This window comes from Heloderma suspectum, chromosome 1, assembly GCF_057233095.1.
Source record: "Heloderma suspectum isolate Gila_16-S chromosome 1, 16-S_ref, whole genome shotgun sequence".
NCBI lineage: Eukaryota > Metazoa > Chordata > Lepidosauria > Squamata > Helodermatidae > Heloderma > Heloderma suspectum.
In genome coordinates, this window is record NC_139458.1 from 109683921 (window position 1) to 109696847 (window position 12927).

Here is a 12927-nt window from a genome sequence, read left to right on the forward strand (position 1 = left end):
GGAGTGGATAGGTAGGGAGTGATACAACTCCCCCGGTATCAAAAGGTACATCCATCCAGTCTTGTGGGACCCAGATGAACATCAGGATTGTGATGACATCTGCATCCAACCTGCATATGGATTTCCCTTGGTAGACCAGAATGCTGGTCTACAATGGCCATATTAGGCAGTATGCTTTAACTACACATAAAGTATCATTTGAAATGTTCTAACTGTATTGATTGATTGACTGACTGAAAGCATCTTTACCCCACTCTTCAGCTGAAAGAGCTCCTGGGGCGCCTTACATACAATCAATAAAACAAGACACTCTCTACAACCGAAAAGACCTACAATCAAAAGTCTTACAGTCAAAAAGACATAGTGCAAAAGGAAGGAGGGATGGGGAGGAAAGCAGGGGAAGCAAACTCAGGCACCAATTCTTAAAGTTATTATAATAGTAGGGCTGTGCACCATTTTGGCCCAAGGCCCAAAGCCCGAGTTGAAGCAGGCTGCTTCAGGTCACTGTGAGCCCCTTCCGAGGTGAAGTGGAGGGGGCATGAAGCGACCCAGAGCAGGTCGGGGGCTCTCTGAAGTGCTTAGTGAACTTTGGAGCTTCTGCACCCCTGGCCCAGCCACTCTGGTGCCTCCATATCCTTACGTGAGCCACCCTTCTCTGCCACTGCCACCTCCGCCACACCTCTGTCGCTGCTGCCGTCATCACTGTCACTGCTGTCGCCTTCTCCTCTGCTGCTGCCACCACCGCTGTCTTCTCCTCCGCCACTGCTGACTCCGCCTTGTCCGCCTCCACCATCATTGCCACAAGCTCCTGAGGTCTGGACGCATGGCGACTCTTCTTGCAGGGAGTCACTGTTTTAAAAATGGCGACTCCCTGGAAGAAGACAAGTCGCTGCACATCCAGGCCTCAGGGGGTGGCAGGCGGTGGCGTCATCAGTGAAGGTGGCAGCAGCAGCTTGGCAGCAGAGAAGGTGGCGGCAACAGCTCAGGTAAGGACATGGAGGCGCTCGGGCGGGGGCTTGGCTGGGGGGCTCGGCTGGGGGCCAAAGCTCCAAAGTGCACTGAGTGCTTTGGTGAGCCCCCGACCTGCTCCAGGTCATTTCGTGCCCCCTCCACTTCACCTCGGAAGGGGCACAAAGTGACCTGAAGTGGTGCACAGCCCTAGCTATGACAAACTGTTGGAGAATTTCTCCTCCTCTTGGAGAAATTCAGTGAAAGAGCCCAATCCCTAATTTCTCTGCCCACAAATTAGGGATGTCGTGGGAAGCCAGAGGACTCCCCCCACCACCACTTGGCTTCCCAGACCCTGTTTGCTGAGCCACCATGCTTACTGAGCCCACTGACTGAGCAACTACATAGTCCACAAGCACCCTCAGCAAGCCGCCATTTTGTGAAAAAATGGAGGCTCAGGTTTTTCTGTAAATGTAATGATATGATAGCACTCTTCAAGTACTTGAAAGATTATCACAGAGAGGAAGGCCAGAATCTCTTCTCAATCATCCCAGAATGCAGGACACGAAATAATGGGCTCAAGTTACAGGAAGCCAGATTCCAAATGAAAATCTGGAAAAGCTTCCTGACTGTCAGAGCAATATGGCAATGGAACCAATGACCTCGGGAGGTAGTGGGCTCTCCCACACTGGAGGCATTCAAGACAAGGCTGGACAGCCATCTGTCAGGGATGCTCTTACTTGGATCCCTGCTTGAGCAGGGGGTTGGACTCTGTGGTCTTATAGGCCCCTTCCAACCCTACTGTTCTATGATTCTGTGTAAGTGGCAGCTGTAAAAGGGCCGTTTTCACAACATTACATTTACAGAAAAACCAGGGATGGCGGAGAATTTCTCCATGAATCTTCGGGAGGCCGAGTGCCGACGCATTTGGCCCCCCGAAAGTGTTGGGGAAATTCTCCGCCAGCCCCCGCCCCCCCCCCGGGATGGGACTTACCTTCGGCGAATGTCCCTCTCGGCAGCGGGTCCCAGTGGCGGTTTGGCGGGGGTGGGGGCGGCAGCCAGTCTCCCAACCAGCTGCCACCGCCGCCACCATTACAAAATAAAAAAGTACAGTAAAAAAAAAAACACACACCCCCATGATAGGCTACGTGACGATTTACGTAGCCTATCATGGCTAGATTTCCAAAGTCAGCCGTGATAGCCTACGTAAATCGTCACGTAGCCTATCACGGATGACTTTGGGGGAAAAAAAAGCACGTACGCAAATGGCGGCACCCCATGGGTGCCGCCATTTGTGTTCCTTATTTGGACAGGGGTAGTCTACGTAAAGATTTATGTAGACTATGGCGAAAATAAGGGAATGCTATTTGCGTTGCCCTTATTTTCGCCGTAGTCTACGTAAATCTTTACGTAGACTAGATGTGCCAAAATAAGGAATGCAAATGGCGGTGCCCATGGGGCGCCGCCATTTGCGTACATGCTTTTTTCCCCCCCAAAGTCACCCGTGATAGGCTACGTGACAATTTACGTAGCCTATCATGGCTGACTTTGGAAATCTAGCCATGATAGGCTACGCAAATCGTTACGTAGCCTATCACGGGTGTGTGTGTGTTTACTTTTTTTTTCGCGGCCGGGGAGATGGGGCACTCCTCCCTGGCCTGAATTTCGCCAGCGTGGGATGGGGCGCCTCCCCCCCGGCCTGAATTTTGGCCGGGCGAGGCGGGGCGCCTCCCCCCCTCGCCTGAACTTCGGGGGGAGAATCGAAGTGCCTCCCCCCCACCGCGAAGCAAGCTGCGGGACAAGGTAAGTCCCTTTCGTCCATCCCTAAGAAAAACCCAAGCTGTGATTTTGTTGAGGGGGAAAAGTGGCTTGCTGAGGAACTGGGCAGGTGCCAGTAGGGATGCTGGAAAAATTCAAGACAGAATGAAATGAGCTTGGATTTAATGAGAATCCGACCTACAGAATCCTCTGCAAAGCGACCCCCTCAGGCTACACGGAGTCCATGGACTTGTGGATTATTATTTTTTTAACTTCCCCAAAATTTACGCATATATATTTGTAGAAAAATTAGGGATGTACGAAAGTCACTTACCTTTCTGCAGATTATGTTCATGGTGGGGGGGGAGGTGTTCCATCCCTCCCCCTGGAATCCTCGATGGGGGGAGGCGATCCGGTCCTCTCCCCTGGAATCCTGCCTGGCTGGCTGTGCTCCGCAGCGGCTCTGCAGAGCAGCCGGCCAGGCCCAGGCCAGGGCCATCTAGCCACGGAGGGCTCTGGGTAAAAAAACACCAAAAAAAGTGTACGCAAATGCGTTCTTTATTTTTGGCCGTCTTAGTCTACTTAAATATTTACATAGACTATGACAGCAAAAATAAAGGGGAATGCAAATAGCATAGCGGGCGCTATTTGCATCCCTTTTTGATTCGCCGTTTTAGCCTACGTAAATATTTACGTAGACTAAAACGGCCAAAAATAAGGAATGCAAATGGCGGTGGCTGTAGCCGCCACCATTTGCGTACACGGTTTTTTTTTTTAACTGGGATGTGATAGGCTACGTAAGTCTTTACGTAGCCTATCACGACTCTGAAAAAAAAAAAAAACACGACAAGACGGCAAATGGCAGTGGCAGCAGCCGGTCGGAAGACCAGCCGCCGCCGAAGCCGCCGCCAGAACCGCCGCCACCCAGGACATCTGCCCCAGGTAAGTCTTGTCCCGGGCGGGGATCCGCGGGGGGGGCAGGGGGTGGCAGGCCGTTCTGCCACAGATTTCGGGGGGGGGCGAATGCACTGGCATTCGGCCTCACTGAGGTCCGTGGCAGAATTCTCTGACATCCCTAAAAAAAATACATACGTTTCTGCTGAGGAAACGTTGAATAGAATGGGGGACAACATGCTAAATGTTATGTGCTGAGTTAAATTATGTAAATACTTATGTAATTATTTGTGGATTTTTCTGCATGACGAAAAAAATCATCCGCATCTGTCCGTGGGCGGTAGGGATGTATGAATCCCTTACCTGGCTCCGCGTAGAGGCATCTGCAGTGGGGGGGAGGCGCTCCGTCCCTTCCCCCGGGGTCCTCCCTGGCCGGCTTTGCTCCGCGGCGGCTCCATGGAGCCGCCGACCAGGGCTGTCTGCAGCCAAAGTTCCAGCCGTGGCCAGGCTGCTTTGGCTGCAAATGGTGGCCGTCGTAGTGGCCGCCATTTGCGTCCTTCCAGGCTGCCGTGATAGGCTACGTAAGTATTTACATAGCCTATCACGGCAAAGAGCAGGGACGCAAACGGCAGCAATCCGCGAAACACAGACGGAGCGGATTTTACACAGTCCATACATCCCTAGGCGCCAGGCAGCTGCAGCGTGGCAAGCAGCATGGCAAGCACGTGTTTGGTGGCCGGCTGGCGGTGCATATGGAGGTGAGTCCATCCATCTCTACCACAACTAGGGTGAAGAATTCCTTCAAGAGTGTCACTTGTAAAGGTAGCCCAGAAATAATTTTAGGTAGGCAGACAGCTCAACTTATAACTATGTTTTCTTATGTTATTTTGGCCCAATCAATAATGCATATGATGAGATGAGCCCAGCAGGTCACAAGCCAAATAAAGTGCTCACCCTGAACACTTCCAGGGAAGGTGCCACAAGCTCTCCAACTAGCTTAAATCTTACCCATTGGTCTTGGATCATAATTTTTTCTAGCTTCTATTCAAGGAAGAGAAAAAGCACTCACAGGAGGGCTTCTTCCATCACAATAAGGGCCCCTTCTGTGAGTGCAATTTTTCTTCCATGAACGGAAGCTCCAGAAAGTTAGGATCCAAGCCAATGAGAAAGACCCGAAGAAGCTCCTTCCTTTTACAGAGCTAAAAGCTAGGATCCAGCCAATTAGTTTGTTTTATAACTTCAAATGGTTTTGTGTTTTGTATGGTTACCTTTCTTTAAACAGCAACAACAACATAGGGACCAACATGAAGATTTGTGTAGGAAATTTGATTTCAGCTTTCAGGCTAATGCCAGTGTGGTGTAGTGGTTCGAGGGTTGGACTGGGAACTGGGAGATCCAGGTTCTAGTCCCCACTCGGCCATGGAAGCTCCCTGGGTGGCTTTTGGCCAGTCACAGACTCTCAGCCCAACCTACCTCACAGGGTTGTTGTGGTGAGGATAAAATGGAGAGGAGGAAGATTATGTATGCTGCCTTGGGTTCCTTGGAGGAAAAAAGGCGGGATAGAAATGCAATAAATAAATAAATAAAGCAATAAAGCAATAAAGCAATCCTGAATGCTTCTTCTGTGGCTAACCTCAGTGCTGTAACATAATTTATTTTTATAATATTTTGTACTTGGCCTTGCTGTTGTCTTAGCTAATGATTTCAGCATTTTACAACATATGAGAAAGCAGGAAGGAAAATCTCTGTGCTGAAACGTTTCCACTGTATATCTCTCTTGGAAGCTTATCCTTAGAAGTTTTTTGCACCTCCGGCACTTTTACTAAAGGGTCAAAACATCTCAGCTGAGAAACATTAAAAAAATCCTTCCATTTGTTCTTAGCAAAACAACAACAACCCCGCTATGAATTACCCCCCAAAGTTTTACAGCCTCTTTGAGCTGGAGGCTGCAATGCCACTCAATGATAGATCTATATTTTTGGTCTTCCCCATGTGTGAAATAATTTGGTCTCTTAACTATTCCTTCTGTCCTCTGTGTCACCTGCATGGAGGGACAGGGTAGGGAAAATCCTTTCTGTTTTCCTTTGATGTTGCTTAATCCTAGACACACCTAATTAGAAGACAGTGTCCATGAACTCAATGGGACTTACTCCATCTGAGTAGATATGCACATAATTGCACTGTAAGGGCTGTGATCCTAGACACACATAGGTGGGAGTAAGTCCTATTGAACTTAGTGGGGTTTATGTCCGAGTAGACGTGTATAAGATTGCTCTGTAGGAGGCCTACTCTAAATGCACATCTAGTGTTTTAGGACACAAACCTATGCATGTTTAGACAGAAAAAAACTTCTACAACTCCCAGCCAGCCATGCTGTCTGGGGAATGCTAGGAACTGTAGGACCTTTTCTGCCTAAACATGCATAGGATTGCATCTTTAGACTTTTGTTTTTTAAAAAATTATTCATTGATTGCCGTTTCTTACTTGGTTCAATTAAGAATTTGTGTTTGTACAAACTAGGACAATCCTAACAATTGAATGGGAACCAGAGGTTAAAAGACAAAGGTTTGTTTTTAATTTTCATCTATGAATGATGTGCTGCTGTTGGATTGAACATGTTCATGAAGGAGGAACATGTATTCTCCCATGAGTCACTGCAAAGGATTTTTAAAGAACGTAACAACACACTCCATTTCTGATTTCTCTGCAGGTGCAGCTGTTTGCACAGGAAGACTTGAACAGAGAGTTCAATAGATCCCCTTTCCACCTGACCCTTGGTACAGGTACAGGGGTTCATGCACTAGAGAGGGGTGAACAAGCAATTTTCACAATCACTGCGATTCTCTGAGCACCACTTTGAAACTCATCTAATTTTAGGGATGGCGGAGAATTCCGCCATGGATTGCAGTGAGGCCAGATTCTGTAGAATCCGGCCCCTCGGAATCGGTGGCGGAATGGTCTCCTGACCCCCGCCCCCCTGTGGAATCCCCCGGGACGGCACTTACCTGGGGCAGATGCAGCGGCAGTGGCGCGGCGGTGGATTCGGCAGTGGCAGGTGCGGGAGCGGTGACGGGGGCAGTGGGGGCGGAGGCGGCAGGTGCGGTGGCAAGTGCAGTGGGGTGGTGGCGAGTGCGGCGGTGGCAGGTGCGGCGGCAGCGGTGAGTGTGGCAGTGGCAGGTGCAGTGGCAGTGGCAGGGGCGGCGGCAGGGGCAGGTGCGGCGGCGGGTGCAGCAGCGGGTGTGGCGGCGACGGGTGCGGCGGCGGGTGCGGCGGCAGGTGCGGCGGGGCAGCAGCGGGTGCAGCGGCGGGTGCAACGGCTGGTCTCCTGGCCAGTCGCAGCTGGCCGCAGCATATGCAAATGGTGGCAGATATTTACGTAGGCTAGAACGGCAGAAAATAGCGAATGCAAATAGCGGCCGCTGTAGCCGCCGCCATTTGTGTACACTTTTTTTTTACTTTGCTGTGATAGGCTACGTAAATATTTACATAGCCTATCATGGTTAAGTACAGGGACGCAAACTGTGGCGGCTACAGCCGCTGCCATTTGCATCCCTGCTGCCCAGCGGCCGGATGTCTGGCTGCGGGCGGAGTCGGCCAGCGGCTCCGCGGAATCCTTGTGGAGCTGAGCCGGCCGGGCAGGACTCTGGGGGGAGGGACAGAGCACCTCCCCCCATCTAGTATTCCGAGGGGAGGGACGGAGCACCTCCCCCCCCACCGCGAAGCAGATCCGCGAAACGGTAAGTGACTTTTGTACATACCTATCTAATTTTAGTGTTCAGTGGTGCTCTTCTTTTGTTTTGTTTGAACGGGGGAAATGCCCATTTCAAATGGGGGAAAAGTACATTTTTCAAAAAGCAGACCCAAAATGTGTGCTTCCCTCCATAGAGTAAAGTATGAAAATGCACATTTTTGCAAAAATGCACACTTCTTAAAATGCACATTTTCTAAAATATGCATTTTCCAACCTTGAATGCAAGTTGGGGAATTTGCAAACATTTTGGGAGAAAAATGCTCACCTTCTCATGTTTGTGGTTGTGAAGGGAGCATGTTCACATGATTTGCCAACATAACCAAAAGTCTTGTACATCCCTAGCATGTACACACAGCAGTGCGGCAGCTCTGTTTACTTTCCTTATATGGTGACCTGACTATACCTCTCCTCCCTAAGACCCAAGACTGCAAGTAATTCCTTCTCTTCACAAGAGAAATATGCAGAATGGGCAGGTCTGCCACAAGACATTTGCTGCCTGCCGTGAAGAACAAGATAATGCCCCTTCCCCATATCATGTACGGAAGTCACCTGGACTGGTAGCTGAATCTGACTTCAACACTCGCAATGGGATAATGACCTCCACCAAACCTAAGGCAACAGGCTAGTTTGGGGGCCCCAGGAGGGGCTGTGTGAAGTACACAGCTTTGTCCTCAGAGGAGAACAGCTGGGGAGGGCAACTGCTGCCCCTAGCATCTGTCACCTGAGGCAATCACCTCACCCTGCCTAATCGTAGGGCTCTGGGGAGGATGCATTTATTGAATTATTTAAGACCTTTGTATACTGATTTCCCTAAACAAAAAGGAGTTGACGACATAAAAAACAATGGCATAGAATCTAACTTTTCCTTCCATTAACAGAAGGAACTCCCATGCATGGAAGTACAGCTGCACTGAAGGAAGTCATCTTTCTGTGATCAGATGTGCAACTCTCCTTTCATGAGCTCCTTCCATACCTCACTGGAACTAAACTGACTTCTTTACTGTCCATCTCTAAAATGAGTATAACAGTAGGGATGGCGGAGAATTTATCCCCGAAACTTCGGGGGGCCAAGTGCCAACGTGTTCAGCCCCCCGAACAAGTTTCGGGGAGAAATTCTCCACCCCCGCCTCTCGCACCCCCCCCCGAGACGGGACTTACCTTTGGCGAATGTCCCTCCCGGCGGCGGGTCCGGCCGGCGGTTCGGCGGGTGTTCGTCCGGGGTGGGAGCAGGAGCCGGTCTTTCGACCGGCTGCCGCCGCCGCCATTCCAATCAAAGAAAAAAAAACAAAAACGCCCCCGTGATAGGCGATGTGACGATTAACATAGCCTATCACGGCTAGATTTGCAAAGTCAGCCGTGATAGGCTACGTAAATCATCACGTAGCCTATCACGGGTGACTTTTTTTTTTAAAAAAAAGCACGTACGGCTAATGGCGGCCCCCATAGGGAGCCGCCATTCCCGTTCCTTATTTGGTCACTGTAGTCTACGTAAGGATTTACGTAGACTACGGCGAAAATAAGGGCAACACTATTTGCGTTGCCCTTATTTTCGCCGTAGTCTACGTAAATCTTTATGTAGACTACAGCGACCAAATAAGGAACGCGAATGGCGGCTCCCTATGGGGGCCGCCATTTGCGTACTCGCTTTTTTTTTTTTAAGTCACCCGTGATAGGCTACGTGACGATTAATGTAGCCTATCATGGCTGACTTTGCAGATCTAGCCGTGATAGGCTACATTAATCGTCACGTAGCCTATCACGGGGGCGTTTTTAAAAAAAAAACAAAAAACTTTTGAGTTTGCGGCCAGGCGAGGCGCCTCCTCCCCGGCCTGAATTTCGGCCGGGCGAGGCGGGAAGCCTCCCCCCCGGCCTGAACTTCACGGAGGGAGCAGCGAAGCGCCTCCCGCCCACCGCGAAAAGCTTCGAGGACAGGTAAGTGACTTTCGTCCACCCCTATATAACAGTGACTTGTTTCACTGAGTTCATGTTAAAATTATCTAGGTAAAGACTATAAAAACTGTTACACATTAAGGAAGCCATCCATCAGTGATGAGAGATAAAATAATCATTAATTTAAATTTGGCTTGTTAAAGGCAAGTGACTCTGGTCCCCCCCCCCCAAAAAAAAAACTGCCTATAATTTAAAAGAATTATAGCAGGATGTCAATTTATTTGATGTTGGCACCAAGCAGGAGAATGATTATATTTGTTAAACCATCTTGTTTGTAAATGTCCTTGAGAACCTAGCATTAGAACAATTGAAGAAACTATTCATCTGGGTTTCGGGAAAGGGCTGTAGATCAGTGGTGAGCAGGGATGTCAGAGAAATCCACAACGGAACCAAATGAGTCTGGATTTTTATGACTCTGACCCATGGATTCTGCAGCAGAAAAGCTTTTCCCCTGCTGGGTGGATTCTGCAGACTTGCCAACCATTTTTCTAACTTTCCTGAATTTTGCGCAAATTTATTTGTAGAAAAACACACTTTTAAAAAAACTGGCAGAAAGTGCACATTTCCCCATTCATTACATTGCGAAAATGCATATATTGGGGGAATTTGTGCATTTTGTAGGAATTTGCACATTTTCTCACATGCAAATTTGTGCAAATTCACATTTGCAAAAATATGATTTTGTGCAAATTTTGAAATGGAAAAAAACCAATTCCGGTAATGGGTGGTGAATGGAACAAAAGTTGCCTAACAATCCATGAAACACAGACAGAATGTTTTTTACACAATCCATACATCTCTAGTGGTGAAGCAAATACTTTTCATGCCAAAATGTCCAGGTTCAATCCCTGGCATCTTCAGGTAGGACAGGAAATATTCCTGCTGGAAATGCTAGAGAACAGCTGCTGATCAGTTCTGACAGTACTGGAATAGCTGGACCAGTCATCTGACTCAGTATAAGGCAGCTTCCTATGTTTCTGTTTGAGGCATTTGACTCACCAACATTGAACAATTATCATGTGGGTTGTGAATGTAGGTTCTTTATGGGCATTTCCCATTTAACTAAAAGCAAGATAAAAATGGTGGGAGGTGCATATATATCTATCACAGCCATGTTGGGAAGTCAGAAGGAATAACATTAAAATTAGTATATTGACACTGGTGTGTGTGTGGGGGGTGAGTTTTCGCAACACAAAAGCTTTACAGAAAACAAAGCTCTGTAAAAATTCAGCTTGTGATCTTGACTCAAGCCTGCAAAACTGTGAAATGCTTACAAAGGAAGGAAAGGAACAAAGCAAGAGATGAGAGAAGATACTGCAGAATGGAGAACCATGTGGAATGTGAATGAGAGGGGGAACAAATATTTGAAAAGAAGCAGACAGCTGGAATTGACAGTTGCTAAAGCCGGCAGAGTCAATGAGAAGAGTATTTGGAGAGGCCTGTGTTACACATTCATATCATTTTATTACCACATGTCCTCTCTTCCCTGTGCAAACTGAAGACATAGCTTTTCATTGTAAGACTTCGGGCCATTTCATGCATTATGCAGAGGTAAACACGGGTTTGTCATCGCCACTAGCTTCTCACAAGCTGTGCAAGCTGTGATGGGAAGGCTCGTGTTTCCTCCATGCCTTCAGGTCTGATGCAAAGGGGAAGGGGGACCCACTCATAGCCCCTCTGGCAGGCTGCCTAAGGGAGAACATGCCTCCAGTAGTACTACCAGCTCCAGGTTTTGGAGGGCCCTTTGGCAAGGCACCCTGAAGGGACCCCCTCCCTCAGTGAGTCTGCCTTCGCACTGCCATTGTCACCAGCTGCTATTGCTCCTCATCCTCTTTCTCTTCATCGCTATCACTGCTTGCTTGACAGGCAGAGAGCCAATGAGCAAGTGGCCTATCCTGCTCTACCTTCTCGCTGCCTCTGTTGACTGGGCCATTGACTCTGTCCTCCCTCCCACAGATGTTTATATGAAACGGCCTGCTGGCACTGTAGCAAGTCAATGATACGGAGTCTAACGCCATCCATATCAGTGCTTTCCCAACTCTCTCTCTCCTTGTCATCTGAATGAGGGCAGCAAATATTGGTGCTTCCCAGTGGGTGCCACCTCTCTCCAGGACTGCCACCACAGGAATGAGGAGCAGAACCACGCAAGAGCGGTGCCAGGAACAGTGCCCACCCTTGCATTTTCCTGTCACCTAAGGATCATCTGTATTAAAGGCCACAGAAAGCTCCAACAGGTTCCACGGGGGGGGGGGCATTTCCCCTATCCATCTCATAAATGGAGATTGTCAAGCCCACAAATGTTCTAATTAGCCCTGCTGAAATGCATAGTGCTTAGTTACTGGAACCATTTAATATTCAGTGTTTGTGGTAGATGAGGGAGAAGAGGAATGAAACCCAGCATTATGATAAGAGTGTCAGCGCAGCACTGACTCGGGGGCAGGATGGCACTGAATTGGTGGGAAATGAAGCCCTAAGGGGGTATGTTGAATGAAGAAATCATGTGAATCATGTTGTATTTAACAATGCGTCCCATAAAAGTCAGAACAAAAAGTAGCACTTCTTAGCAATTCCCACTCCGGCTTCCTCGTTGGTTCTGTGACTTATTTATGCGCCTAGAAGATTCAAATGCATGCTCGCTCGCTCTCTTACCTGTGACAAATATACCAGCAAGTGGGAAATAATATTGAAAAGATAGGCTGGGTGACTGAAGAATCATTGATCTTCCTTAAACTAACATTAATTTTAGAAAGGCAACTGGTGGGCTCCTGGCCTGTTCTATACAAACTGGTGACAGTAAATGAGAAAACAAAGCTTGACATTTTTCCATGCCTTTGCTTATTCGAAGGCAAATTTTATAACACCTTGGTTACTGGCTGGTTGTAAATTTCACTTCGTTAACATTTTCACTACTGAGGCATACATATGCACTCTTTAAAGTAAGATTGATTTACTGATCAATCATAAAAAGTTTCCTGGAGTTGTAAACTTTCAGGGAAAGACCTCTTGCAGTACGAGCTGGGAGCAAATTCTAAAGCAGAGAAAAGTTTGACCCAGTTAATTCTTCAGAACAGGACCAGACTGGGGAAGAGCCAGAATATACAGGGGGCATTACTTCACTTCCTTGTTAAGAAAATGAGTATGGGTTAGATTTATTTGATGAAATACAGTCTGTAGCCTGGAAAGGAGCTGCTTCTCACCCCTCCCCACCCCAATCTATAGAAATCTCATCTGCCATTCCAGATCTCAGTTCTCTATGAAAATGTGATGTTATGCAATAGGGTTTATATTGAATGTATGCCTAATCCTAAATGAAATGGTCATGATCCAGCTGAACAGTATTTGTACAAAGCAATAGCAGCTTTCTAGGATTTCTGGCAAAGCTATTGGTAACCAAAGTTTTGCCTATCTGCCCCACTGAGCCTAGGTTCAGATCCCTGCATACCACAAAGCTCATTGGTTGACCATAGATGGTTGCTATGAAACAAAACACTAATGGTGGAAAAGCGTCCGGTGAATAAAGGTCACTTTAGACTCCCTCCTCCCACCAATTCTCTTTCAACCTGCCCCCTTTATTGCCCTAATACACGCTGTCATTGGGGTTTTCTTGTTAGTGTGTAACATTCTGC